Genomic DNA, 14,472 nt, shown 5'->3' on the forward strand with positions numbered 1-14,472 from the left:
TGAAACAGAAATCTTTTGTGGGTAAAGCGTTTTGTCCGTGGAAAATAAGCAATGAAAGGTCGGGCCATACTCAAGCCTCAAATTTTGGTATGAAAAAGTGGAAGTATCATGAGTTTTTAAAAAATTTGAATACGTTATCATATGATGCTTGGGTAGGTTTAACGTTAGAGTATGCCGTGTAGCCTGTGATATAAATCTTAAACTGCTAGTTTAGTGTTTTACACCTCATTGGCGTATGGTTTAATAACCTTAAATCCTGTATTGATGGGATGCTTCGGGTCCGGAGACCATGGGTCTGTATGCAATCTATTTATCTGGGTATTCACAATTCCTAAGTGGGGTTGTGGATATTTAAAATAAATCCAAAGAGCAAACCCTTATAAGTCTATAAACATGATCACAAAAAGTACAAATACACTACAGACTTGATCATCCACGCTGTTAGCCATGTGGGGTCCCCTTGCTCACGTCTCATTACCATTAAGAAACAGACCACAAGGGACACGCTACATGTAAGCCCTACAGATGAAATTTTTCATACTCACCTATGGTGATGGATTTGGGGTATTGCTTGATAACGGGGGTATGTCAAGTTGTGGGGAACACTAGCTATTAATAAATTGAACCTTAATCGTATCTAATGGCTGCTTGGTAGACTTTGATGCTTAAGCTTAGGTGGATAAACAATACCCTTGATCGTCTTAACTATTCATAAATATTGAGCAACAAAGTTTTAATTCTGCTAATTTTGAGGTTTAAGTCAAGTTGGGGTGGTCTGGTCCGGTAAAAGCTGAAAATAAACGGGTTTTAATTGTGTAAACCACTAAGTAATATTAATGTCGGATCTTATTTGTCCCGGTAAAGATTAAGGCATGGGTTTAGGTGGACAACAATATCGATGATCGCGGTTTTTGCGTTTTTCTGAGCTTTAAAATCTAACCTATATGTTTGATTTGACTTTGATTTTCCGATTTTGATCCAACTGCAGTCAAATCTTTTTCAGGGACGAAAAAGACTTAAGTGTGGGGATGTTTGATGTGTTTTAAACACACTTACTTTCCTTATCATTTTATCATGTTTTACATACTTTATTAGTATAATTATTAAGATTTATGGTTTGATTATGCTTGATTTTACAAAGTTGAATGTTTACTTGTAGGTTTTGAAAGTTGATGGAAAAAGAGTGAAATTTGAAGAGTTTAGGGGCTTAATTGGTCAACTTTTAATACTACAACTCAAGGCCCGACCCAAGCCCACAAATTAGAGCCTTTCATGCCTTATTATATTAATTAAAAGAAAAAAATAAAAAAAAACCCTACACTGGCCACAACTTGCGATCGGAAGAGGAGCAAAGCAAAAAAAAAATAGAATTAAAGTTTGTTGGTATTTTGGACGGCTAGAACATCTAGGAGACAAAGTTGATTTAATTGTTATTGTGGCTGGGATATTACCTCACGTGGAGCAGCTCAACAACAATCAAATATAATTAAACAACCAAAACCAAAGTAAAAGATTATAACCAGCCCCTAAGTCCGATCGGCAGCAGCAAAGGGAGAAAGAAAAAGTGTTGTGCTAGCTAGTTGGCAGCTAGGAAAAGAAGAGGCTCGTTAAGGAAAATTTTGGACAGCAGCTCAGGTTGATATTCATCATTAATCCCAGCCCCAAATTGGTAGTAAAACATCATAAACTTTGTGTTTCTATTCAAGATACATAACTAGTTGAACTTGATCTTTTACTTAAATAGTTTTGCAATGGATTTGACGTTTGACTTGTGCTTGATTGTTCTTGATCATTGAAATGAGTTTAGTTATGTTTTGGTTGAGTTATTTGATGTTTACTTTGATGTATATCTGCTGTCCAAAATCAATGAGTGGCTAAAGTTGTTTGTTCTACCTAGGTTTGATAAATATTGTTAGGTTTTGACTAATAATATGGATTGTTAATGATCATGGCTTAAATTGTTAATGTAAAGTTTGATTTAACAGTAGATTAGATTGTGTTTAGTGGCTGTGTTTTGTTTGATTATACCTAATAACCTCGTGCTTTAATTAATTGAATCGGTTTTGATTAGTTGTTGCATGTTTAAGGCTCTTTACTTTGTGTTTAGGGTTTATTTGCGGGAAGTACAACCGTAGGGATAAGTGGGTAAATTAATTAGATAAAATCAGTTGTGAAACACCTTCTAAGAGACCAAGAGGTGATAAGAAGTAAACTCGTCTCATTACTTTTACTTGTTAGAATTAAGATCGCGCGAGAGCGGGTTTTGTTCTTGTCGGGTTTGGGTGTTTGAGCGATTAGTTGGTCTAGTTTAAGTTAAGTTGAATTGTTCCTCTATCCTTGGTTGCGTAGTATTCGTTTCCATTAGGCTAGTGTGTCGGTGAGACCGAGAGGTGAGTCAGCATTAGATCACGTTAATAATTTGTTTTCCCGGTTTGTTCTTAAAATCAACTAAGATAAGTTAGAGTTTGTTAGTGAGACCGAGAGGTGATCTGACCTTCTTGAGCGAACCTTAGTTGTGTCATCCTTTAAAACCGGTGTCGTGAGAGTTTTCAATCCATTGTCTTGTCATCTCCTTCAATATGATTCTTATCTAGGTAGACGTTTTTATCACTGCAGTCAAAGTTTCCGAAGTTTTGTTAAAAGTTTTCATTTAGTTAAGTTAAGTAGTTAAATCAATTCTAAAAAATCAATTAAATATTTTGGTGAGTCTTGGTTAGAGTTTAGTGATTATAAACGTTTTCACGTGTCTTCGAGTTCGATATCCGGACTTTCCTCATCTGTGCTATACGCGACCGGTACACTTGCCGTTTGTGTGAACTAGGATAGATTGTTTGGTTTTTAAAGCTTAGTTGCGACTTGTGTTTTATTGATATATATATATATATATATATATATATATATATATATATATATATATATTCGCACATCAATTTCTATTACTGATTGTATGATTATCCATAAATAACCAGACAAGAAAGTAAGTAATTAACAACATTAAACCTAGGTTAGTTAGTTAGGGCATTAATTTCGTATATTACCTGATGCTGCAATTAATTTCCAATTAGCAAATAAGTAACTAAAACAGGTGTATTGTTTCTTTGGGTTAATCTTACATCTAAAGTAATATGGTCCAATCTAACACTAATTGTTTGTCATATGAAAATAATTAGTGTTTGACGTCCATATTCATAGTGTATGTTGACTATTGAGCTTAATTAACAACATTAAACCCTACCCGAAATCAGCATTCAGGTTTCAAAAAAACAATAAAAATATTCCACATAATCAGATTTCAGCAAGCTAAAAACTAATTAACAACATTAAACCCCAACCGATTATGAAACCATCAACTAACAGTAGAATAAAGCAAAATTGAAGGCACATACCTGATGTACATAGAAATATACATCTTTTCGGCATCAAATAATCTCTAAAAACTGCAATTTCTATCTAACAACATAGCATAAAAGACTACTTATCATAATAAAACATAATTTCAGGAGAAACCAAGCCTCAAACGAAGAAACAAGAAAAAAGACGAAGAAAAACAGAAGAAAACACAAGAAAACAAAGAAACATGTCCCCATGCCTCAAGAAACACGCCCCCATGCTTCTGAAACAAGAAAAGACAAAATCTGGAAGTAAAAGCACGGGGCCGTGCTCAGCATGCACGGGGCCCTGGACGGGAATGCAGAAAAGACAAAGAAGAATTGAGCACATGTCACTAAACTACATGGGGTCGTGCCTGCTAACCACCAGGCCGTTGCCACCTCACACAAAAGACAAAACAAATCTGGCACATGTCATAAAAATACACGGGGCCGCGCTCATCATGCACGGGGCTGTGCCTCATTGTCCAGATTGCCTATAAATAGTGGCTCATGTTGCATTCATCAAGTGTGCCTTGAAAAGAGTTCTCTATGGTTTTCACTTATAAAAACACACACTAACACTCACTTTGAAGACCTAGTGAAGAGTTTGAAGCCTTGGAGGTCATCACCACTAATCATCATCATCAACCATCATTATCATCATTAAGAAGGAGAATTCATCTATACTTGGTTAGATTGTTCTAAGTTTAATCATGTATTTGTTGTTATCAATCATCTTAATGTTCATCAGTATGCTCATTATGAGCTAAACTCCTTTTACCATCTAAAATCTATGAAGAAGCTTTGTTTTACTTGATAATTAATCAAGACATGTGATGTAGTCTAGTAAAGTACATGGTTATATTACAATTATATTTTGATGAGAAATGTTTCACCATCTTAAATCACTAAATCAAAGTTGGTGGTTGTCAATATCATTGGCAATCGTTCATGATCGATTCATGTTCTTGAAAGATAGAAATACTTTGATACATTATCGAAACATGGATCCTTATATTGTACTTAGAAATGATGAGATATAAGTTATGGTGTATTTTTCTAAACCTTGGTAATCCGAAAATGGTTTTGCTTAGAATATCAAATTAGTTAAAGAAACCATATGTTAACGGAATGTGTAATTATAACCTACATAAATCAACCAAGGGGAGGTTGTGTGATGAACTACAACCACCCGAAGTTGTTAGAATTGGTATTTGAGAAATCGAAGTCAATCCTAATCTTTCTACTTTACGAAACTACTTGTCAACTCAAATCGAAATCATTGAGATGGTATGACATTAGGAATGGGTGGACTTTAAAATGCGCATACCATCTCCTTAGTGCCGAAGATGCTCCCTTAAGGTTTAAGGAGCCATCTATCATATATTGATACGGAAAGTCTATCACATGTCTACATATTAATTATCAACGCTAAAAATGGAGTGGATTCTTGATCTTAGATGGTAACCTTCGCATAATTGAACAACTCGTTTAGAATCTCTTGTCTCGGTCACCTATATACTATATATATAAGTATTTATATTTTATAAAAAGTTTAAAAATCAACCCCAAAATGATTAAAACCTCCGATTGAAGTAAAACAACGATTTATTATTAGAAACCTGTGTGTCCACGGATCGATACTTGGTTCTTACCATTACTATTCTACATATACGATAGGTACACTTGCCTATTTTGTGTGTGTTTAGTCTTTGTAGAAATCACTTTTATAAATTTAAAACACGATCTTATGCAAAAGCAAATCATTCCATCCTTTCATATTTTATACCACTAGCACGCACGCATCAAAGTTTTTGGCGCCGTTGCCGGGGATACACGGTACGTTTCTAAGAACGATCCAAGTTTTAATTTAATCATTGTCTATAATTGTACAAATTTTTAACTTCTATTTTATTTTATCTTTAATTTTTACTAAATATTAAACTATATAATTTTACGGCTAGCCTAATTTTTAACATTTATTTACCTTACTTTTGAAATAGTTTAACTAACTTAGACATTAGTTTAGTTTAAAATAGCTTAACTTATAGTTCAACCTAGACTAACTTTAACTAACTTTTACTTTAGCGAGTTTTTGATTTAGCCTCATGTATGTCCTCTACTTCTGAGCGTGAGCTTGTTTCTCCAATTTCTGAACCGGAACTACTCTTTCATCGACGAACTCATAAACGGGCTACAGAAACCACAGAAGCAATTAAAGACGAATCAGTAGACGCCACCACATCAGGAGAAAATCAAACCGAAGAAATGATGGAGGCCCAGAACAATGAGCCGAACATGAGCCAGTATGCCAAGCCGACTCTCGAAGGCTATGGCAATGGAGTGGCTCCTCCCGAAATCACCGAAAATTTCGAAATCAAATCTAGCACCATTCATATGGTAGAAAATTCAGTTCAATTTCATGGTCTCCTCGACGAAGACCCTCTTTCCACATATCTCGATTCTTACGAATCTGCGGAACTTTTAAAATCCAAAACTGTTCAGACGATCAAATCAAACTCAAACTCTTTCCTTTCTCTCTAAGGGGTCAAGCCTTAGAATGGATAGAATCCCTTTCCTCTGGTTCCATCACTACCTGGGATCAGATGGTCGAACAGTTTCTCCTAAAATATTTTCCGCCCGACAAAACTGCCAAATATCGAGCCAGCATTACCGGATTCCGAACCGATGATGATGAGTCGTTACACGCAGCATGGGAAAGATACAAAAGTCTTCTAAGAAGGTTCCCACATCATGGACTGAGTGTATGGTTACAAGTCCAAACTTTCTTTGACGCACAATCCAGTCAAAAAAAAACAGGCCATCGACCAGATCACTGGTGGAGACCTGGGATCCAAATCACCTAACGAAGCATTTGAAGTCCTGGAGAAGGCCGCAAAGAAGAGTTTCGCTTACAACCCACCAAGATCTACACCTACCCATAAGGGAATACACCACGTTGACTCCAACACTCTTGTCACAACCCAGCTTGAAGCCTTTTCTAAAAAATTCAAACAACTTCAAGCCGAACTATCAAAAACCAGACTTACCTGTGACACTTGTGGAGGAAGTCACAAGACAAGTGACTGTAAACAAGTCATTATGGCCATGGAAGAAGTCGATTTCATCGCTCGACAGAACAACGCTTTCAGCAATAACTACAATCCAGGATGGAGAAACCACCCAAATTTCAACTGGAAAGATGGAGGTAACACTCAACCTTTATCCGAGTTTGAGAAAAGACCAATGAATCAAACCTTCCAACCTAAACCTCAATTTCAAGATCAAAGTTCTAATAACCATCAAAACCCAAACTACTCGAAGATTGAAGAAATGTTAATCCAATTAATGACCAAAACAAATGAAGCCGAGAAGAAAGCCGACTCAAGAGCTATTGATATCAGCGGAGTATTACTGAAGCATGAGGCCGATCTCAAAAGTCAACAAGCATCACTTCAGAACCTAGAAACCCAAATCGGGAAAATTGCTCGACAACTATCCGAAAGACCACCTGGCACTCTTCCAAGCAATACAATCACCAATCCGAATGCAACAGCTAACGTCGTTACACTCAGGAGTGGTACAACCACTGTTGTTTCACCAACTTTGGAGAAAAAGTCTCCTGATGAATTGCAGGAAAGGCTGACCACAACAAGCACAGTACTTCCTAAGGAGCCAGTTCGAACCTATGTTCCACCTATTCCATACCTTGGAAGACTGAAGCAGGAACCATTGGAAGCCCAGTATGGGAAGTTTCTAGAACTCTTTAAACAACTCCATATCAACATCCCTTTTGTCGAAGCTATCGCTCAAATGCCTAAATACGCCAAGTTTCTCAAAGAAGTACTGACCAACAAGAGGAAGCTGGAGGAGCTCTCGCATGTCACCTTGAGTGAAGAATGTTCAGCTGTTCTCCAAAGCAAGCTACCAACAAAAAATGACCGATCCAGGGAGCTTATTATCCCTTGTCTCATAGGAAATTTATTTGTTAGCAATGCCCTAGCTGACCTAAGAGCTAGTATTAATTTAATGCCTTATGCGGTTTTTGCAAAACTAGGGATAGGAGAACCAAAACCCACCCGCATGAGCATTCAGTTAGCTGACCGATCCATTAAATATCCTGGAGGCATTGTTGAAAACATGCTTGTCAAAATTGATAAGTTCGTTTTCCCAGTAGATTTTGTGATTCTAGACATGGAGGAAGACAAAAGCGTACCTCTAATTTTAGGAAGACCCTTTTTAGCCACTGCAAAGGCTATCATTGATGTTTGCACCAGCAAACTCACTCTTAGGGTCAATGACGAGGCAATCACTTTTGATATAGGAAAATCTATGCAATATCCGCAACAACACGATGACACTTTATACTGTGTTGACATCATAGATTCCATCGTAAGTTGTTATATGCAAGATTCCTCCATCAATAATCCCCTAGAAGCACAAGTCTTAGACAAAACACTAAACAAACCCATTTTAGAAAATGAAAATTTCAATAACAACTACCACGAAGAATCAGAAACGATATACGAAGTCATTGAAAACAATGAAAAATCAAAAGCATCAATCGAAGAACCACCAGCCTTGGAATTAAAAGAACTACCAAAACATCTCGAATATGCCTTTCTAGAGAAAGATTCTCAACTCCCAGTAATTATTTCGTCTCACCTTTCTAAAGAAGAGAAAGACGAACTCCTTAAGGTTCTCAAAAACCATAAGAAAGCTATCTCATGGAAGATCATGGATATCAAGGGCATTAGTCCCTCCTTTTGTACTCACAAAATCCTCATGGAAGAAGAATACAAACCCGTGGTCCAACATCAAACTGCTTGACGCCGGATTAATCTACCCGATCTCAGATTCTCCTTGGGTAAGTTCCGTTCAAGTAGTACCCAAGAAGGGAGGAATGACAGTCATAATGAACGAAAAGGACGAACTAATACCAATGAGGACCATCACAAGCTGGCGAGTTTGCATCGATTACCGAAAGCTTAATGATGCCACAAGAAAAGATCATTTTCCACTTCCTTTCATAGATCAAATGCTCGAACGATTATCTAGAAAGATGTTCTACTGTTTTCTTGATGGATTTTCCGGATACTTTTAGATTCCCATTTCCCCTGAAGACCAGGAGAAAACTACTTTTACATGTCCATACGGAACCTTCGCCCACCGAATAATGCCATTTGGATTATGTAATGCTCCAGCCACCTTCCAACACTGCATGGTGGCCATCTTTCATGAAATGATCGAAAACTCTATGGAAGTTTTCTTGGACGACTTCTCAGACTTTGGAGACTCCTTCGATCATTGTCTGAAAAACCTAGACAAAATGCTAGCTAGGTGTGAAGAAGTAAATCTAGTGCTCAACTGGAAAAAATGCCACTTTATGGTAAAAGAAGGCATTGTCCTAGGTCACAAGATTTCTCAAAACGGACTAGAAGTCGATAGGGCCAAAATAGAAACCATATCCAAACTCCCACCACCGACTTCAGTCAAAGCAATTAGAAGTTTTCTAGGTCACGCCGGTTTCTACCGCCACTTCATAAAAGACTTTTCAAAAATTTCAAGACCTATGACCAAACTTCTAGAGAAAGACGCACCATTCGTCTTCTCTGAGGAATGTGTTGAGTCATTCAATACACTGAAAGACAAGCTTGTCAACGCACCAATCATGACCACACCCGACTGGACCCTTCCATTAGAAATCATGTGCGATGCAAGTGACTTTGTAGTTGGAGCCGTACTCGGACAACGCAAAGAAAGACACTTTCACCCAATCTATTACGCCAGTAAAACTCTTAACGATGCACAAGAAAATTATACCACAACTGAAAAAGAATTACTAGCCGTAGTATTTGCCTTTGAAAAATTTAGATCCTACTTAGTTCTTTCTAAAACCATAGTTTACACCGATCATGCCGCAATACGATACCTATTCAACAAGCAAGATGCCAAACCTAGACTCATCCGATGGATCCTACTACTCCAAGAATTCGACATCAAAGTTAAAGACAAGAAGGGAGCAGAAAATGTAGCCGCAGACCATCTTTCACGTTTAGAATGTCCAACTTCCAAAGAACTCCACAAGGAAATTATCAATGATAATTTCCCACATGAAGTTCTCATGCACATTCAAGAAGTGATAGAGGAAAAAGACGAAAGTCCTTGGTATGCCAACTTCGCTAATTACTTAGCTTGTAGGATCATCAGAAAAGGACTTACCCACCAACAACGGAAGAAATTTTTCTCCGACCTTAAGTTTTACTTCTGGGAAGATCCATATGTGTTTAGGATAAGTGCGGATCAAGTCATTCGTAGGTGCGTAGCAGGCAAGGAGGCCTTAGACATTCTCAACCACTGCCATGAAGGACCAACAGGCAGACACCACGGTACTGCCACCACGGTCAGGAAAGTGTTTGACGCAGGATTTTTCTGGCCAACTATATACAAAGATACACTTGCTTTGATCCAAGCATGCGGTGCTTGTCAAAGAGCCGGGAACATCTCATCGAAAAATGAGATGGCTCAAAAAGGCATTCAAATTTGTGAAATCTATGATGTATGGGGGATAGATTTCATAGGGTCATTTCCTAACTCATTCGGAAATAAATACATCCTTGTAGCAGTCGACTACGTGTCTAAATGGGTGGAGGCACAAGCTCTTCCCACCAACGATGCTCGAGTAGTCGTACGATTTCTGAAAAAGTTATTCTCAAGATTCGGTACTCCAAAAGCCCTCATTAGCGACATAGGTACTCACTTTTGTAACAACCTGATGGACAAGGTCTTAGCACGATATGGGGTTCACCACCGACTAGCAACACCATATCACCCACAGACCAGTGGGCAGGTGGAGGTCTCAAACCGAGGAATTAAGAGAATTTTGGAAAGAAGTGTGGGGGTGAATCGCAAAAATTGGGCAGAAAAGTTAGATGACGGATTGTGGGCCCCTCAGGACGGCTTACAAAACTCTCATAGGAATGACACCCTTCAATCTCGTTTACGGGAAGACATGTCATCTACCAGTATAATTAAAACACAAAGCTTATTAGGCTCTCAGAGCAGTGAATTGTGATCTAACGCCCGCCGGAGCAAACCAGGAAGATCAAATTCGTGAGCTCGAGGAACTGAGAGCGATGGCCTACGAAAATTCCTGGTCCTACAAAGAAAAGACTAAACGAATACACGACGCCCATTTAAAAGGAAACAAGAAATTTCAAGTCGGCGATCGTGTAATGTTATATAACACTCGTTTACGTTTTTTCCCAGGAAAACTGAATTCCCGATGGACAGGTCCATACGTAGTTGAAACAGTTTTTGACTATGGAACCATCGAAATTTCAAGTTCAAACGGCCAAAAGTTCAAGGTCAATGGATATCGATTAAAACCATACATCGACGGTCCACTTAAAGAAGTTTTGGAGGTACTAACCCTCCAAACTTTTTAAATCAAAAATTAAGGAAACAAGGTCTGGCCAAGACATTCACAAAAGTAGGCCTTGTAAATAATGTTCATAAAAAAAATTCAGAAAAAAAACCACGGGGGCGTGCTCCTTAAAGCACGGTCCCGTGCCTAAAAATGCGGGCCAGCATCTACGCTGCAAAAATTTCAGTCAGACTGGTTTGTAACTGAATTGTCAGAGCAAAAACACGGGGGCGTGCTTCTAAAAGCACGGTGCCGTGCTTGTCTCCTGTTTGGTTATAAAAGGCATCTTGTGTCATTACATTCCTTGCACAAACCAAAACCAAAACCAAAAACCTCTGATAATTCAGCATGCCAACTGAAGTGAGTGATGCAATTCCCGTTTCCCGGCATCCGAGAAACGATGCCCGCCATGTTTCCAAAACCGAGCTTCTCTTGAAACTTCAAGAACTTGTGGGAGAACTCACCGAAATGAATGTCCTCGCAGAGATGCGTCTCATGTAACTCACCGAATCGGTGGAAAACATGAAAATGGAACTCCAAGACATTAACGAACAACTCCAGTTTCAAGTTCTTGGTTTCACGTATTTTCCACCACCAGGACCATTCGGAGGAGGAGCACATTTCGGAGAGCTCTAGGAAACTTAATTTTATGTTTTTATATGTTAAAAAAGTGCATTAAGCACAATGTGTTAGGACTTCCGGCTTAACCCGATTATTTTCTTTTCTTAGGAAACCCGGGCTTATCCCGTAACTGTTCTAGGATTCTTAATTAATGAAAAGTAATTTTTAGATGACCAAACTTCCAAATTATCACAATAAACGTCACTCTAAAAATTCAGGATCGTGAATCATGTTGAAAACTAAAAAAAAGGAAATTACTGTGATAAAAAGCACGGGCCGTGCTTCCCTAAGCACGGGGCCGTGGTCACCCAGAATCTTCAGCATGATAAGCGCTGACTCCGTACAATTCTCTGAATCAGAAACATTTATTCTTCTAGCAGCACGGGGCCGTGTTTCCAAGAACACGGTGTCGTGTTCAACTTTCCAGTCTCTATATAATGCATGCATAAATTCACTATTCCATTCACACCAAACAAAAACTACCTAAATGGAAGGAAAAAGGGTTGAATGGAAACCAGTGAAGAAAGGGACACAACAAGAATCTTCCTTCCTTGAGAAACAAATCATGAGGCTCCAATGCATCGTAAGAGACCAAGTTGAGAGCAACATGCAAACCGAGGCTCGAGTGGTCGAGCTAATTAACAAAGTTGACCTGCTCAGGTTCGAGAACTTCCATGTTGTGGATGGCCACCACAAAGATGTGATTTCCAAACTTAACTTTCTCAACCGAGAACTCGTCACTTGACGAACTTTTGGAAGCCAAACGAGCACCATCACACATCCAGGACTTGTTCGGGGGTGGTAGCCGTTGAAGTTCCGACTTCGTTTCGTGTTGTTTCCACTAGTACTATGTGTTAGGACCTGAGAATTGTTGTTGTACTTTTCGTTTCATCTATCTTTAATTATGTCTTTAATTTTATGTTTTAATGAAATTTAGGATTTTTAATTACCATGTTAAAATAACCAGAAAACCAGTTAAAAACGAACCAAGCTCAATAAATAAACAAAATAAACAAAACAGTATTGTCTACACTTAGCAGCACGGTACCGTGCTTCCTACTGCACGAGGCCGTTCTTTGGTCAAACAGCAGTTACGAGTTTTACCTTTAATAAAATTACTTTCTCACACATCCAACCCTAATTTCACTGCGTTCTGAACCAAAAACCGCCGACCCTCGACCATTTTACGAATTTCTTCATCTAATCGTCGATTCTAAACCTAAGGTATGTTAATTTAACAATTGCATTACTCATATTCGTCCTTCTAGGTTTAGATTAGCCCTAAAATTGTTCAAATCGACCAAATCGGGTCAAACCCCGAAAAGGGTATGGGTTATTATGATTGATTATGATGAATAGATTGTAGATTGCTTGTTGGTTAGGGATTAATTGAAATAAACAATTCGGGTTTTGGGTGTTTGAATAAATACCCGACAAACCATTAAACCCAATTGATGTAACCGGTTAGAAACGGAGGTTCGAGTCTAAGTAAGTTAGAAATCGATATTACAAACACGAGCCATGCCCAAAAACAACACGAGTCGTGGTAAAAAAAAGTCAAACTTCAAAGAAAACTGAACCAGAAGTAGCAGCACGGGGCCGTGCTTCTGAAAGCACGCCACCGTGCTTTGCTCTCTGTTTCAGCAAATTAGAAATTTTTTATGAATTTGGACTAATTTAAATTTAAATTGTAGATGGCCGAGTATGGGGAAGAAATTCACGCATTTTTAGTCTTCACCGGACATGATGAAAGAGATAGACAAGCCAATGCAAGACTAAGCTGCTTGAACAAACGAATCCTTGAAACAATTTTCTATGCTTGCCATAACACACTACGCCTAGTCAATCAGTGGAAGCGATACAACAGGTTTGTGACGGAGCCATGGAAGAGGGTTTTTGAGCAAACAGGAGAGGCTGTGACGGAACTGACAAAGGAATTCTTAGCATCCTTTAATATAAAGAACAATTCAGATATGTGGGATGAAAATTCAATTGAATTCAGGTGTGGAGGTGTATGGCGCAGAACGTCTTTCACCCAACTCGGGATTGATATGGGAATCTACACAAAAGAAGAAACAGAACAATTAATCTGGGCCCGCACAAGGGTAGCATTTGAGAAGGAAGACAATAGCTGGTATGGAGATACACAGACACGAGCATGGGAATTGTTGGGTTTCAAGGATGAAACAAACCACATCAACACATCGAAAAGCACAGCCCTACGAGATCCACTGATGAAATATATTCACCAGCTACTAAGCAAGACGCTAACAGCACGTGGCAGAAATAAAGGAGTGGTGAATTTACGAGATCTGTGGGCACTTTACTGCATAAGGAATGAAATTGATTGCAACATTACTTATCTCTTCTGTCAACTTTTCAGAACTAATGCAACAGCTGCGGATCCTAGGACTCCACTCGTCGGTGGCGCATGGATCTACAAGCTTTACAAAGCTTATGATGTAGATGTGGAAGGGACCGAAAATCCAAAACCTATTGCTCTTGACCTCAACCTCTGTTACAGGCTGCAGATAGCCCAAATCCTTAGTGTAGAACCAGAAATTTGGAGGTTCGTGAACAGCCGCGGTCACATTTGGAACCCAAAAATCCAGTCAGAAATGATTATGGAAGACGAACGGAGAAAAAGAAGAGAAACTGAATACAAACGAACAAGGATCCGTTTGACCCAGACACGGGTAACTGATGACTGACGGCACAGGTAGTTGGGCATGGGCACGGGCATGGGTTGGTGTTACTTCATGAACTTATTATTATTTGTGTTTGAACAATTTACTTTTCGTCGTACTTGTTTATTTTTGTTTGTGTTGGTTTGGATACTACTATGGCCATGAGTGCCAAAGACATTTTATTAGGTACTAATCTAGCCCGATAGGGAAAGGGATGGATGATTCCATACCCAATTTTCAGTAGTTATGCTTGGTTGTTTGTGGATGTTTGTAGTTTTAAGTTATACGTGTACAAAAACTGGAAAACGGATGAAAAACAGGGGACGCTCTGTCGAAATTTCGTTAACCCGTAGGGAAGTAACTCTCC

This window comes from Bidens hawaiensis, unplaced genomic scaffold (assembly GCF_021521415.1).
Source record: "Bidens hawaiensis isolate Kalapana, Puna unplaced genomic scaffold, B.hawaiensis_p1.1 tig00029399_1, whole genome shotgun sequence".
In the NCBI taxonomy this organism is placed as follows: domain Eukaryota; kingdom Viridiplantae; phylum Streptophyta; class Magnoliopsida; order Asterales; family Asteraceae; genus Bidens; species Bidens hawaiensis.